This window comes from Lynx rufus, unplaced genomic scaffold (genome assembly GCF_022079265.1).
Source record: "Lynx rufus isolate CCGP_SWC_20201006 ecotype Redwood Valley unplaced genomic scaffold, mLynRuf1.p SCAF_4, whole genome shotgun sequence".
Classification (NCBI taxonomy): Eukaryota; Metazoa; Chordata; class Mammalia; order Carnivora; family Felidae; genus Lynx; species Lynx rufus.
This window is the reverse complement of record NW_025814856.1, coordinates 165265504-165282247: the sequence shown is the minus strand read 5'-3', so window position 1 is coordinate 165282247 and position 16744 is coordinate 165265504. Positions and strand designations below refer to the sequence as shown.

The 16744-nt window shown below is 39.8% G+C and overlaps 1 protein-coding gene across 15 annotated transcripts in view; it reads left to right on the top strand.

The window, feature by feature from the left end:
* Nucleotides 1–16744, top strand: part of KMT2C (lysine methyltransferase 2C) — a 286322-nt gene that overhangs the window by 8232 nt on the left and 261346 nt on the right. Inside the window, exon 1 of one of the 15 annotated variants that reach the window (XM_047096379.1) lies at nucleotides 2291–3668. The exons of the other annotated variants lie outside the window; for them this stretch is intronic. The gene's annotated coding sequence lies outside the window, so the exon portion shown is untranslated. Of the gene's footprint in view, nucleotides 1–2290; nucleotides 3669–16744 lie in introns of those variants that run through there. 15 annotated transcript variants of the gene reach the window in all.

The following is a 16744-nucleotide window of genomic DNA, read 5'->3' as shown; positions in this document are numbered from 1 at the left end:
TCTGAAGTCTGTGATGTTAATTCTGTCTTGTAGTGAAGCATAGCAGAAACCAAACCGCCAACTTCCTTGACTTCCTGGTCTTTGGGATGCTAATGGCAGGTACCACGTGTCTGCAGTAGCCCCCCCCCCCCCCCCCCCCCCCGTCGCGTATAAAATAACAATATGGAACGTATTGAAGAATTAACTATTTTTTACCTCCACGCTCTCATCATCTGATTGTTCTACCAAGGTTGAAGTATTTGGTCCGCATGGTCGAGTGTTTTTCATGTCAGGTGCAGGTACTTAGAGTCATAGGAGGTTAAAGCTAGATGAGCATTCCGAGGACATCCAGTCTGACCCCTCACTTAACAGACAGCTGAGCCTCAGGGAGGTGATAGCACGCTACAGGTCATACATCAAGATCTTAACCTGCACAGGAAATGAAGGGAGGGAAGGTGGTCTGTCACACTGGTTGCCCCCAGTGAACCATGCCCACTGGAAGTCATGTTATTGTATGGTCGCCTCCCCACGTATCTCGCGTAGCCCTGTGACTGACTCTAACCAGCAGAATGCAGCAGAAACGACCCTGTGCTGGTGTGGGGCCTGAGCTTTAAGAAGACCAGGAACTTCCACTTTTGCACACTTGGGAGCCTGAGTCACCATGTAAGAAGCTAGGTCATACCCTGCTGGACAGACCATGTGGCGAGGAAGGGATTCTGAGAGTACACCGAAAGAGAGAAGTGCGGCTCTCCCAGCATCCCAGCTGAGTTCAGCCCGTAGTCCAGTTCCTTGCTGAATGCGGCTGCAAAGCGGACTGTCGGGGAACCTGCGAGCGCAGCCCGTGTTGCAAAATTGTGACTAAAGAAGATGGCGGTTGTTTTAATCTGTTAGGTTTTGTGGTGGTTTGTTATATATCGATATAAAGTGGAAGCAGATGGTTTTACAAATCAAGGGACTGTAAGAACAAGAAGTATTTGAGATACAAATGATAGCAGTCTTTGTTCCCCACCTTCTTTTACTGAGATAGTTAAATGAGGCCGCCCTCTACTCTCTGCCCCTCGTTTCAGGAAGGTATTTTGAAAATACCTGGGTGTGGATTAAGTTTGTTTTTATGTGATAGAAAACCCCTAAGTAGCAGTGACTTAAATAGGAACGTTTATTTGTCTCACGTCCAAGTCTGGAGGGTAGGTGCTGGCGCTGGTAGGGTCCCTCTGCACTGCAGAATCATCGGGGACTTGGTTCCTTTTATCTCACTGCTCAGACATTTCTAGGATCTGTCCTTTGCCCCCAGATTCCACGGTGGCTCCTAGAGGCCTAGTCATTACATCCGTGTCCGTGGTGGTAGAATGGAGGAAGAGTAGACCCAGGGCGCAATTCCTGTCTTTAAACCACCGATCTGAGAAGTGCCGAATGCCACCTAGTCGTGTGGCCGTAAGTGGCTGCAAAGGAGGCTGGGAATGTCCTGTAGCGGAGTGCATTGCTGCCTAGAATAGATTTAGAGTGTTGTTGCTAAGGGAGGGGACGGACATTGCAGAAGCAGCCAGTAGTCTCCACCACTGTGGGCCATGAGTTTGTCTCCAGAGGCTTCGGTTTTCTCCTGTGCGAGAATGATGCTACTGAACCGCTTGAGATGGCAGATAGATTTTGTATTGGGGGCCAGCCTCCGCTGATTGGCGGTGGCTGCTTGCAGTGTTCTGTTGAATCCGCGTCCCTAGGTTTTGACCTCAGCAGGGTGAGGAAGTCGTTGAAGTATTTATTTTGGGCGAATAGGGGAGGTAATAGCGTGTTGTCGTTTCTGTGCTCCTATATAGTCTTTTTTTCATGTGTCGTTACTTTAAAAATCTTTTCGTTGAAAATATTTGCTGGGGGCGCCTGGGTGGCGCAGTCGTTAAGCGTCCGACTTCAGCCAGGTCACGATCTCGCGGTCCGTGAGTTCGAGCCCCGCGTCGGGCTCTGTGCTGACGGCTCAGAGCCTGGAGCCTGTTTCCGATTCTGTGTCTCCCTCTCTCTCTGCCCCTCCCCCGTTCATGCTCTGTCTCTCTCTGTCCCAAAAATAAATAAACGTTGAAAAAAAAAATTAAAAAAAAAAAAGAAAATATTTGCTGATTTTGCTAACCTTTGGACTATCTGTTTTTCCTCTTAAAAATAACCTAAAATTCATTCCATATTTTTTTATCTAAAAACATTTTTTTTTTTAATTCTTTCGTTATTTTTGAGAGAGAGACAGCAAGACAGAGTACGAGTGGGGGAGGAACAGAGAGAGAGGGAGACACAGAATCCAAAGCGGGATCCAGGCTCGGAGCTCTCAGCACTGAGCCCCACGTGGGGCTCAAACTCACGAAGTTCCCGAGCAGAAGTCGGACACTTAACCAACTGAGCCACCTGAGCGCCTCTAAAATTCACTCCATATTTAAAAAGTCTGCTAATAAGCCTGAGCCCCCACTTTGTGCAGAACCTTCTCAAATCTGGACATTGGCATCATGTAGAGAAATATTAAACCTCTTTATACAGTGTCTGTCAGAATATCTAGAATATGTGGGGGTGACATACAGCCTCAAGTCTTCGATGCCTCAGGCAGTAACAGTTGATTTCCCGCTCGCACTCCGTGTGCGTCCCCGGTGGCTTGGAAGCTTTGCTCTACAACGTGGACCCCCAGGCTGAGGGAGGCGGCATCTCTGTCTTCTCACTGTTGCCAGTGCAGGAAAAAGAGAACCTAGTAGGTTGTGCTCTGGCTCTTAAAGACTTGAAGACGTGGCACGTGCCAGTTCTGTGTACGTCTCAGTGGCTGGACAAAATCACATGGTAGCACCTAACTTCAAGAGGGCCCAGAAACGAAATCCTATCGTATTTCTGGAGGGAGAACCGGAAATATTTGGTGAAGAGCACTAATAAACACCACACAGGGCAACATATATTTTCACCCAAATTTCATATGTCACTTTGGAGTTTGTTTAGTTACCTATACTTGAAAATGACCCTCCGTAGCCTCCTGTACTACAGTGTATCAATTAAGGGGATGTGTTTAATAATACTATTAAAAATACAAAACGTTTTCCAGAGGTAGAAATACTATAGGAGGCATAGGACTTGGGCTCTTGATTCTTTCTGCACTGTGCTTCATGCTTGTTTCCTTTCTTCTACCCACCTGAGAGGAGGAAAGGCAGCAAATGTTAAAATTGGTATGTAATATTAGTGAGATTATAGGTGACTTGAAATCTGTTTGTTTGTTTCTTTCCCCAAAGGAAGTTTTTATAGCATATGCTTTTTTTTCAGTCAGGGTTCCTTTGTCTGTTTTCTGTTAACTTTAAAGAGCGTGTACTGTGCACCATATACTGGAGAAGAAACCAGAATAAGACGGTCCCCACCCTCAGTTTCTGTGGATTCAGCGCACACTGTCGTGGAAAATGACATAGCCTGTAAGGGAAGATGGTGAAAAGTGCCAGGCAGCTTAGAGAAGGAAGAACTTAAGGCAGGGGAATCGAAGAAAAGAAAATATTGAGTTGAGTCTTGAAGAATGAAAACAGACTTGACCGAAGAGAACAAGGGAGTGAGGAACAACTGGTCTGTGGCCGTTGTGGGTTACGTGCTTTCAGGACTTTACCCGAAGGTCCTACTAACCGTCACGTGCAGTGGAATCCTCAGTTGCAGTTGACAGATGAAGGAACTGTTTCAGGAAGACCACACAGTTGGTAAGTGATGGAGTCAGGTTTTGGATCCAGGTCTGTCCAGCTCTGGTCTCTGATTTTTACGAAACTCTAGTCCAGCTTTTAGCCACGAGATGAATGAAGTTTGGGGATCCCGTATGTAACATGGTGACCAGAGTGGATAACAGTGCGCTCTATAGTTGGAATTTGCTGAGAGAGTAGAACTTGAATGTTTTTACACACACACACACACACACACAGAAGAGAAATATGGGAGTTGATGGATGTGTTAATTAACTAGATGACAGCAGTCCTTTCACAATATATACGTATATCAGATGATGATATACACTTGAAATATCTTACAGTTTTGCAGTTCTACCTCAATCAAGTTTTTTTAAAAACTCATGAAACCAAACAAATAAAACATAACAAGAACCCCTCCCACAGTTTAGTATGTGAGAAAATGAGGAAAGGAAAGTAAATTGGGAATTTTGAATTTTTACTGTAGGCAGTAGGGAGCCATTGAAGATTTTAAACAGAAGAGTAAACAGTGTATCTTAGCTAGAAAATATCCTTGGCAGGCAGATGATGGTCTGGAGGGAGTACATATCCTATCTGTCATGTTACCGGGACCACAATGAGAACCCTAAGTGATTTTCCATTCTCGTTTTCATCAAGAAATAATACTTGCTAACTTTTATTTCAAATTATCCAGCCTCAGACTAGAAAGAACTTTGCAGTTATCAGTTCCAGTGTCTTCAGTTTATGGATTAGGAAATGAAGCACCAATAGGCAGGTTTGACATTTGAGATTATACTTTAAAGATCAGGAAGTCTTTTTTTTTTTTTTTTCTTTTGCCAATAACTGGTACTTATCCTAGGTTTCATTAGCTAATAATCAAATGTAGACCTATGCCTGGAAAGATGTCTTTGGGGTCCATCCATGCTGTTGCATTTATTAGTAGTTTCTTTAGTAGTATTCCAAAACCACATTTTGCCTATCAATTCACAATTGATGGGTTTTTGGATGGTTTCCAGTATTTTGTCTACTATGAATAATGCTGTGAACATTTGGATAAAGGTTTTGGACAAATGCTTTCATTTCTCTGGGGTAGATACCTAGGAACAGAAATTGCTTGGTTATGTGGTTAGTGTATATTTGTCTTTTATTTTCCTTTTTTTTTTTTTTTTTAAGAAACTTCCAGACTTTTCCAAAGTTCCTGTACTATTTTACATTCTCATTAACATTGTATGAAGGTTCATATCCTTGCTAATGCTTGGAATTGTAAACCTTTTTGATTTAAGCTGTTCTAGTGGGTATGTAGTGGTATCTCATTGTGGTTTTCATTTGCATTTCTCTAATGATATATAATGTTGAGCATCTTTTCAAAGGCTTATTTGCCATTTCTATGGCAAAGTATCGGTTCTGTTGGTGAAGTATCAATTTTTTAACATTTATGTATTTTAAAATTTTTATTTTTGAGACAGAGAAAGAGCATGAATGGGGGAGGTTCAGAGAGAGGGAGACACAGAATCTGAAGCAGATTCCAGGCTGTCGAGCTGTCAGCACAGAGCCTGATGTGGGGCTCGAACTCATACTGTGAGATCATGACCTGAGCCGAAGTCAGACGCTTAACGGACTGAGCCACCCAGGAGTCCCAACGTTTATTCATTTTTGAGACAGAGAAGAGACAGAGCTTGAATGGGGGAGGGTCAGAGAGAGAGGGAGACACAGAATCTGAAACAGGCTCTGGGCTCTGAGCTGTCAGCACAGAACCTGACATGGGGCTTGAACTCAGGGACTGTGAGATCATGACCTGAGCCGAAGTCAGACGCCTAACCGACTGAGCCACCCAGGCGCCCCAAGTGAAGTCTCAATTTAAATCCTTCTCCAGTTTTGGGTGTGTGTGTCTTATTTTTGAGTCGTAAGAGTTCTTTATGTGTACATGTCAGACTTTATTTTTTTACAGCAGTCTTAGGTTCATAGCAAAATTGAGAGGAAGATACAGAGATTTCTCGTATACCATCCTTCCTCCCACACATACATAGCTTACCCCATTATCAGCATCCTCTATCCAGAGTAGTACCTTTATTATAATTGATGAACCTACCTTACCATCATTATCATCTGGAATCCATAGTTTACATTAGGGTTCACTCTTGGTGTTGTACATTCTGTGGGTTTTGGCAAATGTATAATGACGTGTATCTACCATTATGATAAACAGAATAGTTTCACTGCCATAAAAATCGTCTGTTCCGCCCATTCATCCCTTCCCGTCCTTCCCCTGGTAACTACTGCCTTTTTTTTTTTTTTTTTTTTTAACTATATCCATAGTTTGCCTTCTTTTTTTTTAAGTTTATTTATTTTGAGAGAGCACGTGAGAGCATGTGCAGGGAAGGGGCAGAGAGAGAGAATCCCAAGCAGGTTGCATCATCCGCACTGAGCTCGATGTGGGGCCCCATCTCAGGGCTGTGAGATCATGACCTGAACCAAAATCAACAGTCAGATGCTTAACTGACCGAGCTCCCAAGTGCCCCCATAGTTTGCCTTCTTTATATATTTTTTATACAAGTCCTTTATAAATTATATGATTTACGTGTATTTTCTTCCAGTCTGTGGCTTATTATTTTCTTTTTGTTCATGTCTTTTGAAATGCTAAGGGTTATAACTTTGATGAAGTCCAGTTTATCAGTTTTTTCCCCTTAAGGGGTTATGCTTTGGGTGTCCTATCTAAGTACTCTTTGTGAAGCCTAAGATTGAAAAGATATGTTTACTTTTAGAAGCTTTTATAGTTTTAGGTTTCACATTAAGGTCAGTGATATGTTGAGTCAATTTTTGTGTATGGTGTGAGGTAAGGTCTGAGTTTATTTTGCATATGGATGTACAGTCATTCCAGCCCATTTGTTGAAGACTGTTCTTTCCTCGTCGAATTGTCTTGGCAACTTTGTTGAAAATCACTTGATCATAAATGTGTGGGTTTATTTCAGGACTCTTCCATTGATTTATATGTCTGTCCTTATGCCAATATTACATTATCTTGATTACTGTAGCTTTATTGTAGATTTTGAAATCAGGTAGTCTAATTCCCCCAACTTTGTTCTTCTCCAAAATTGTTTTGCCTGTGATAGGTGTTTTGCATTTTCATGTAAATTTTATAGTCCGCTTGTCAGTTTCTACAAAAAACGTACTGGGATTTTGATAGGGATTATGTTGAATCTGTAGATCAATCTTGAGAGAATGGATACTTCACTGTTTTGGTACATGAGATCATGTATCTCTTCATTTTGGTCTTTAATTTCTTTCAGCAATATTTTGTATTTATAAAACTGTGTATTTTTAGTGTGCCGGTTTTGTGTTTTTTTTTTTGTTAAATTTATTTCGAAGTATTTGATTATTTTTGATGCTGTTGTAAATGGAATTACTTCCTTTATTTTTTCTTTTAGAGCACAAGTTGGGGGTGAGGGGCAGAGAGAGGGAGAAAGAGAGAATCTTAAGTTGGCCTCATGCTCAGTGTGGAGCCTGATGCAGGGCTTGATTCCATGGACCCCAGGATCATAATCTGAGCTGAAATCAATACTTGGATGCTCAACTGATTGAGCCACCCAGGTGCCCCAATGGAGTTTTGTTTTTTTTTTTTTTTTTTTAATTTTTTAATGTTTATTTATTTTTGAGAGACAGAGACAGAGTGTGAGCAGGGGAGGGGCAGAGAGAGGGAGACACAGAATCTGAAGCAGGCTCCAGGGTCTGAGCTATCAGCACAGAGCCGGATGCAGGGCTCAAACTCATTGTGAGATCATGACCTGAGCTGAAGTCGGACACTTAACCAACTGAGCCACCCAGGTGCCCCACCAATGGAATTGTTTTCTTAATTTTATTTATAAATTGTTACTAGTATATAGAAATACAATTGATTTTTTTTTTTTTTTTTAAAGATCGTAAGGCCAACTTTATCCAGGGTTTCTACAGTGGGGTTTGTGGTAGTGGAGAGAGATTGAGCTCAACACCTGAAGTATAATTGGTTTTTGTATATTGGTCTTATTTTCTGTTGTGTTGCTCACTTACTAGTTTTAGTGTTTTTTAGTAGATTCTTTAGGAATTTTAGTGTGTGTGTGCTTTTTTTTCTTTTTTCTTTTTGGTAGGTTCTTAGAATTTTCTGCATCTAGATAACTTACAACTGATCACATGCTTAATTTAAAAATCCAAACCAAATTTTGTCCCAGAAAAAAATGTATTTCAGGTTCCTCTTTCATCACTTGTGGTACTACTTTTAAGGTCTTTCTTGAATTGAGTGATCTGTGTAATTGGCAGCCTAGCAGAGATGAGTCTTTGACAATAAAATCATTTAATTTTCTGTATGACTCAGGTGAGGGTTAAACAGAAAGACATATTAGCTAAGAAGTAGGAAATGTGCACACAGCAAATAGCCATTTTTCATTTTGAGAAGTTTTTAGTGTTCAAACAGGACAGCTGTGTGACTATTGGCAAATGACTTCTTAGTGCTTCAGTTGCTTTGTCTAAGTGGGACAATAATAGCACCTACTTCATAGGGTTGTTGTGAAAATTAAATAAATTAATGTGTGCAAAGCACTTAGAATGGTGTCTGATGTACTGTAAGTGCTTTATTCAATTTATTAATTTTATTAACATTAAATAGGCAGGAATTAAGCAGGAATTTTAAGAGAGGAAAACTGCCTAACTGATCAGAATCAGATGATCATAGTGTGGGGTCAGTTAAGTGTTGGGTGGTTTTTAATCTCTTTTGGGGTTACAGATCCCTTTGGATATATCCTCACGTTCCTCTGAAGAAAGCATACACGAATATAGATATACAAATTTTGTACAATTTAAGGGAAGGTTTTAGTGGCCCTCTGAAGCTTATCCAAAAGCTTTGTAGAGGTTAATAGGCCCCCAAATAAAAAACTGTCTTCTGGGGCGCCTGACTGGCTCAGATGGTAGAGTGTGCGACTCTTGATCTCAGGGTCCTGAGTTTGAGCCCCATGTTGGGTGTGGAGCCTACTGAAATTAAACAAACAAACGAACAGACAAGTTTTTCTTAAAAACAGAGGACCTTCTGAAGGAAAGTTTCTTGGATGCAGAAGGAGATGGAGGTTTTTATCTCCTCAAAATTGAGTCCTTGAAAGCAACAGTTTAGGAAGTAAACACAGCATCAGTGCTTTTTTCCTTATTAGGAGATCACTTGACAGGTGATGTTAAAGTGAGTATTAATTAATGCATGAGTATTAACAGATTTGATGGATGGGTCATGTGCATTTCAGAGTGTGTATTGTGATTCTACCCACGAAAGCATGTTGAAATGCAAGTGAGTGGAAGTGAGTTTGTTACAGGGATAACCCTGTTGTAATTTGTTGTCAAGTAAAGTTTCACAGACCTCAGTTTTTTGGATAGAATAAGGAAGTATTTGTGACAAACCCTGTGTTGCAGTATTGAGACTGACCATGGCTATTCTGAGCCTCAAGAGTTTTGCAGGTAAGCCAGGACGCAGCTGAAGGAGGTGATGGATCAGACTGTGACTTTCAGCATTGTGTCCCCAGGAAACAGAGTGCAAAGTTGTTGATATCCTTATGTTTACGTTTTTGTTGGATTTGGTTTTTGTAAGGGTGATGAAGGTTGGGAATACACCAAAATACAGATTTTTTTTTTCTCTCTTACAGTAACTGATTAAATCAGGAATTATTTTCCCTTTCTATTGCTGGCCTAACTTCTCTGCTTTTATTTTTCCGTTGTCTTTGCTATACAGCCCACTTACTGTCTGTCCTCTTTAGTGACGATTTCCTCCTCCAACTAACCCTTCTTGTCGAGCTCCTTTATCTTTTGGTTTATTCTCCCTGGGGCAGGGAGGAACTGTTCTGTGCAAAGTAGCTGGACCGTGGGAGCGCTGCAGTGGCATAGCATTGGTGACAGGTGTCCTGAGATTATTGATATTTGCCAGGGCTGCCATTGGAAAATGATGCTGCATAAAGAACTTAATGATCATTTCAAATTTTAAAAATTATTTTTAGATTGGGTTTATCACCAGAATTCTATATCAGATCTCTCCTTAGGAGATCTTATTATACTTCCGAGTCCAAGTCCTTTTTTAAAAAATTTTTAATGTTTATTTATTTTTGAGAGAGCACGAGTGGGGGGGTGGGGAAAGAGAGGGGGAGGAGGATCGGAAGCAGGCTTCATGCTGACAGCAGAGAGCCCGGTGTGGGGGTCAGCTCCCAAACTGTGAGATCATGAGCTGAGCTGAAGCCAGACGCTCAAGCAACTGAGCCACCCAGTCACCCCCCTCCCGCCCCCAGTCCTAGTATTTTTGAATCCTTATCCAGTTCATGGTAACTTAACCTACTCGTGTTATTAAGAGGCTGCTGTCAAATGTAGGCTTTTTCTTTCAGGGTCTTTGGGATAATAGTGAAAGGTTGGCATTAATTTGAACTTTGGCTAAAACAGAATTTGTTTAGTTAAAAATTACCATGATTGAGGGGCGCCTGGGTGGCTCATTTGGTTAAGTGTCTGACTTCGGCTCAGGTCATGATCTCCCAGTTCATGAGTTTGAGCCTCACGTCGGGCTCTGTGCTGACAGCTCAGAGCCTAGAGCCTGGAGCCTACTTTGGATTCTGTGTCTCCCTCTCTCTCTCTGCCCCTCCTCCGCTCATGCTCTGTCTCTCAAAAATAAATATTAAAAAAATAATTACCATGATTGAGATTATAATTCTTTTCTAAAATATTTGAAATATAACTATGTTATCTTTATGTTTACTAAAACATGTTAAAACGCTGTTGTCTTTTTCAGTTTGAGTCTGAATTTCTTCCATCATCATAGAACCTGTGGATTTCTAATCCTAGAAATCTGTTATTTCAGGTATTTCCAGTATAAAGATATATTTTTGTTACAGAAAATGTGGAACATGGAGAAAAAGAAATAAAAATTCACCCAATTTCGTGCCACTCTAACAAAAGCAATATTATTTTGATCTGTTTTGTCTCTGACTTTTTTCATGTGCATATTTTGTTTTCATTGTATTAATGATGGTATATACAGAATTTTTGTAACCTACTTTCTGCCTTAGCATGTGAAAGAATATTTCCATGTTGTCAGTCTTCATAACATTTGTGAAAGCTGCTTAATTTTCCATTGAGTCGACTGATGTAAACACCCCTCAGTCACCTGTATTTCTCTACCTAATATTATTATTATTATTTTTTGTTATTATAAAGTGCTTTGGCAGACATTTTTGTAGATAAAATCCTTTTCATATTTTTGGATTATTTTTATAGGAAAGATTTCCATAGGCAGAATCACTAGCTTAATTTTTTTTTAAGTTTATTTTATTTTGAGAGAGAGAGAGAGAGACAGCACACAAACAGGGGAGGGGCAGAGAGGGAAAGAGAGAATCCCAAGCAGGCTCCAAACTGTCAGCATAGAGCCCAATGTGGGGCCCAGTCTCACGAACTGTGAGATCATGGACTTGAGCCAAAATCAAGTCAGATTCTTAACTGACTTGAGCCACGTAGGTGCCCCAGGATCACTAGCTTAAAGGAAAGAAGCAGCTTATGAATCTTGATCCACGGAGATGAGTCAAATTCTGACTCTGTTACTTTCTATTTGTGGGACTTTGTATGAACTATTTAATCTCTCTGTATTTGTTACTCACCTATAAAATGGGGATGGTGAGGGGCGCCTGGGTGGCTCAGTTGGTTAAGCATCCGACTTCGGCTCAGGTCATGATGTCACAGTTCATGGGTTCAAGCCCCACATCTGGCTCTGTGCTGACAGCACAGAGCCTGGAGCCTGCTTAGGAGTCTGTCTCTCTCTCTTTCTGCCCCTCCTCCACTTGTGCTCTCTCTCTCTCTGTCTCTCAAAAATAAATAAATGTTAAAAAAAAAAATGGGGATGATGATAAAATCCCTGTCTCAGGTTATTGAGGGAATTGAGGAGAGTACCTTTAGAACAGTGCCTATTACTCAGTGAAGTTCCTACTAAAGAGGAGCTATTTTTATTAAAAATTTTAAATGCTCCCCAAAGGGACTGTATCAAATTTTAATGTCACCAGTAATGTGTGTTAGGACCAGTTTTACTGAACCTTTGTCATGTATAGTATATTAAAACCTTTATCTTCTTAGTTTAGTAATTGAAAATCTGTACTTCAGCTTTAATTTTTTACTTAGTTGAATAGTAGGATATTGAAAATTCTTGAAATTTACTAATATTTCTTGTGAATTGCCCAGTCATCTTTTGCCCATAGTTTATTGGAGGAGGGGCATTCTTAATATTTTCTTATTATTAATTTAAGCTCTTTATATAACATTTTAAGATATTTGATGTAAGTAGTTTGCCTCCTTTCGCTATGTAGAAAATTATCTTTTGTGTAAGTTATTCAGTTTTATTCAGTTCTTAAGAGAATTAAGAAAAATAATTATAGATTAGAATAAGAACGCTATTAGGATTTTAGACTTTTTGGAAAGTCAAAACACTTTTTTTTAATGTTTATTTTTGAGAGAGAGAGAGAGCTTGAGCGGGGGAAGGGCAGAGAGAGAAGGAGACACAGAATCTGAAACAGGCTCCAGGCTCCTAGATGTCAGCACAGAGCCCAGTGTGGGGCTTGAACGTGTGAACTGTGAGATCATGACCTGAGTGGAAGTTGGATGTATTACCGATAGAGCCACCCCAACCAGGCGCCCCTAAAGCATTTCATTTAGCGAACTTTTTGTTCAATCCCATTTTCAGTTAGTAGGGTACAATAGTTCTGGGAGGAGAAACTCCTTCAAGTTTTAATCATGGTATTGTTCCTTTTTTTTCCCTTTTTAAAAATAACCTAAGACTAGTAATGAACCTTCTCTTTTATCTTTTTTTAAAAAAATATCGAGGAGTTAACTTATTTCATAGTGTTAATGAAAAATGGTTGAAGATTTTGAGAGTCACAGATAAACATGTTACATAAATTCAAAGTGGTTCTATTTCTTTACCATCACACCTTTCATATCTTTATTTAACTTTTAGTGCTTTTCTTCCTTAATATTTAAAAAAATGTTTATTTATTTATTGAGAGAGACGAGCACATGTGCAAGCCAGGGAGGGGGGTAGAGAGAATCCAAAGCAGGCCCTGCGCTGTAAGCACAGAACCCTACCTGGGGCTCAGTCTCAAGAACTGTGAGATCACGACCTGAGCTGAAATTGAGAGTCTGATGCTCAGCCGAGTGAGCCACCCAAGCACCCTGCTCCCTTAATATTTATATCGGCAGCTACCGAAGAGCAGCTCCTGCTTCTACGGAGTACCTGACTGCACTGTGCTTCTATTTTCTGTAGCTTGCTTTTGTAGGTGATAGTTAGGATTGTAGGGGAAGTTGTGGGGCAAGTGAAGGGAACCATGAGGGGGATGAGGGGGAGTGATACGTTAATTAAAGCCAGCGGTACTTGATTAGTCTTTCTGCTGCTGGCAAGATTCCATTACATAGAATAAGCCATCCTGTAGCATCTTTGTTTTCGCTTCAAAACCAAAACGATTAAGTGAAGGAAGTCTGTTAATTGATGATAATAGAAATGATTTCTCCAAATATAGTTATTTTTGTCAAATCTTAGTAGTTTTAACTTTTTTTTTTTTTTTAGTAGTTTTGACTTTTGACAAAGTTTTGTGTGTCCATACATTTTCTAAAAGACTTTTATAAATTTAATTAGAATAAAAATCTTGGAGGGGAGCCTAGGTGATGCAGTAGGTGAAGCATCTGACTTGGGCTCGGGACATGATCTCCTGATTCGTGAGTTCGAATCCCATGTTGGGCTCACTGCTGTCAGCACGGAGCCCATTTGGGATCCTGCCTCCCCCCCCCCCCCCCGCCCCTCTCCTGCCCTCACATAGTTCTCTCAAAAATAAAAAAAAAACATTCAAAAAAGAATACAAATGTTAGAATTGAAATGGGTAGAATTCTATTCATGTTTGAAACCTATTTTACAGTGGAAATAAAAACTAGAAACTGTTTTGCATTGTGTCTTCTAAAAGCATTTAAAATAATTTCACAGTTCATTATAGATGATTTATTGGAATGACATTGTTGGACTTTGTTATAATAAAAGAATAGACATATTTTTCAGTTGTTTGCTTCTGACCAAAAAACTTGTTTCTCTGCAGTCTGTCTGTCTGCACACAAGTATTGGTCATGCAGTCAGCATCTTTGTAGAAGGGCTGTTTTCTTGGTTATGGTTTAAATCTTAACTCTGTCAATTTTATTCTGAATTTTAGCAGAATTATGTAACATTTTAGACTTGGAGAATAGTATATGAAAGATGATGATCTATAATCTGAGTTGGTAAGATTTTACAGGATACTAGACCTGAAAAAATAAATTTGTTGGCCTGGTCTATGTGGAAACAAAGTCACATACTTGGCTGCCATTCACCCTGCTAACCCCTCACTCCCATTGACAGTGTTTATAATATTTGTTTATTTGAAAATAAGGGTTTTTTGGTAACCAAGACTACTGTTAAATCATCATTGAAGCTAGTTTATTAGTTTATTAGAACAACCGAAGTGGACTACAGTTACATAATGTTTCTTTTTATTTGTTCGGTGCCAGGACTAGTAAACACTTGGCCGGCTTCATAGAGGATTCGAAAGTTTGAGAAGGAAAAGTGGAATCGTTTGTTTATCAAGCAGGAGGGTAATTGTCCGTAATTACAGATGCTTGTTTTGAGGTTTGGAAAGGGTGGTTTAAAAAAAAAAAAAAAAAGCCACACATATATTTTAAAAAAAATGATAAACATCTATAAATAAAAAGAGGAAAAAATTTGGCAAAAATGGTTGCACCATCTTAAGTAGAATTGTTTTAGCAAAAATTCCTTTGTTAAATGGGGAAAAAAGGCTGTGAGTTGAGAGTGAGACCTGAGTGGGAAATTTTTGGTAGACACTGAAGACCATTTTAGGTGGTTAATATTTCCGTTTTGGCCTCATTCTAGAGATGCTAGATGAGAAAGGATTTGGAGACTTACGGATAGGGTTAATATAAGGTCTTAACCGTTTTGACGCAAGATGACACAAGACGTGTTTGTTTCCCTTTGTTTTATATTGTTCCTCCCCACAAAATTCATTAAATAATACAAAGTAATAAAATGGACTCGGTTTGCTTGAAATCAAGCGGCGCAGGGGAGAGTTCCTGTAAACGGCGAGCAGAGAGTTAACTTGGAGGGCTTTCTGTTGGGCGTCTGTAGGCAGGTTCCCGATCTGGGCCTTGGAGAAATCCATCCCACCTTTTTGCGGCGCCTGCTACGCACGGATCTACTTTCTCTGCTCGCGCTGTTTCCTCCACCTCCTTCCCCTCCTCTCTCCCGTAGGCTCGGCTCGGCTGGGCTCGGCTCGGAGCGTGGGTCTGTGCCTGTGTGTGGTGGTGGGTGTGTGTGGCCGCAGGTCTCAGAGCCGCAGGACAAGTTGCAGGAAAGAGTGTGACGCTCGATTGTTGCGTCCTGAACGCGCTGTGGCGGGGTCGGTCGGCGCGGCCCGGCGGGGGCCGCGGGGCCTGCCTGCTGGGTCGAGCTGTCGGAGGGGGATGGGGCCGCTCCTAGGCTTCCTATCGAGTGGCATTGGACCTGGCAGGGTAATATGGCTGATCGGGGCCTGGCAGCAGCTTTCGGAAGACGGTGGAGGGACACAAATGTAAAATGACAGTAAAAAGGGGCAGAACCCCCAATGCCCTAAGGGTGGAAACTTTTCGTTTCTTTTCGGAGAGGATCGTAGTTTTGCCTCTGATGCCGGAGGAGGGCTTGGCTTGGCTTCTTACGCGTGAAAATAAACAAAGACAAAAGCTAAAAGAAGTGTTGTAATTCTGTTTTGTGTTTAACTGTATCAAAGCATTAAATGTGATGGCACTGGACATTGAGATGAATATTTTCATCGCGGAATCCAGTTTAGGTTTGTAAATCAGGACAGAACACACAAGGCATAAAAGTTCTATATTCTAATTGATAGAAGAGTAATGGCAGTAGCTTTGCCTTCTTGGTTCTCAAGATTGTTCACTTAGTTTCTTAAGTCGGTTTGTTAGTTACTCTAGAATAATTAAGCCTTTTGATTCCAATTCTGTATAAATTGTGTGTGTGTGTACATAAGACTAGACAAAGCTCTAACATTTTTAAATGGTAATATGAATTTAACACATTTTGAGATATTTATATAATTTGAAAATGCTATGAGAAAACATTTTGACTCAAGTATTTCATTCCTAGTTTGAGGATTTTCAATGTATTTCTTCATGTGTGTTTAATTCCCAGTTAGAAAAGGAAAAAAAAAAAAAAGAAGTAGTAAAATCCTTACTTTTGTAACTAGCATTTTAACATCTCTCTTTTGGTACTCTGCTGGAATTTAATTACAAGAAATTTTAAAGAGAGCCAAACTATTACGTAGCTAAAGTGTTTTAGGGAACTTGTTTTAAGCTGGGAGAAAACCGGTTTGATGAATTAAATACATATTCTCTTTTTTTTCAGTAAAACTGTGATAGTATAGGGTTAACTTCATTATGTTCACAACTAAACTCATATTACCTATTACTTATATTACCTTACTTATTCTAAGATACTTAATATTTAAATATAGCATTTAATGTATTTAACATTTAATCTCAGGTGGCATTAGTTATGTTTTTTCTTACAGAACCTTGTAGTATATGTTAAGTGGGATAAACTACTTCTAGAATAATTTTTATTATATATTGAAGGAGCAGTTTCTAATTTACAAATAGAAATCTTTTTTTTTTTTTTTTTTTTTTTTTAAACCAAGGGCGGGAAGTCCTGCTTGGCCATTTTTCTAAAGGTTAAATAACAATGAAATAAGTGTTTTATTTTCTGTAAGGACAGTTGATTTGGAAACACTGTATTCTAACAAGATAAATTTGAATTTTAACTTTTTGATATTGTATACTTTAGAATAAACAGTTACTGCTTCTAATGTAAGGTGTCATCCTTGTTAAAAAATCATTATTCTTGTTGCAGAGTTTCTTTATGCACGTTTTTAACATTTAGACCTATGAAAAGTGTAAAATAAAAGGCCAACGTGATATAATGTGTTCTTTCTAAGCTACCTAATGCCTTAGTGAAGAGCACCGAACCATTTTTTCTTTGATTCATTTTA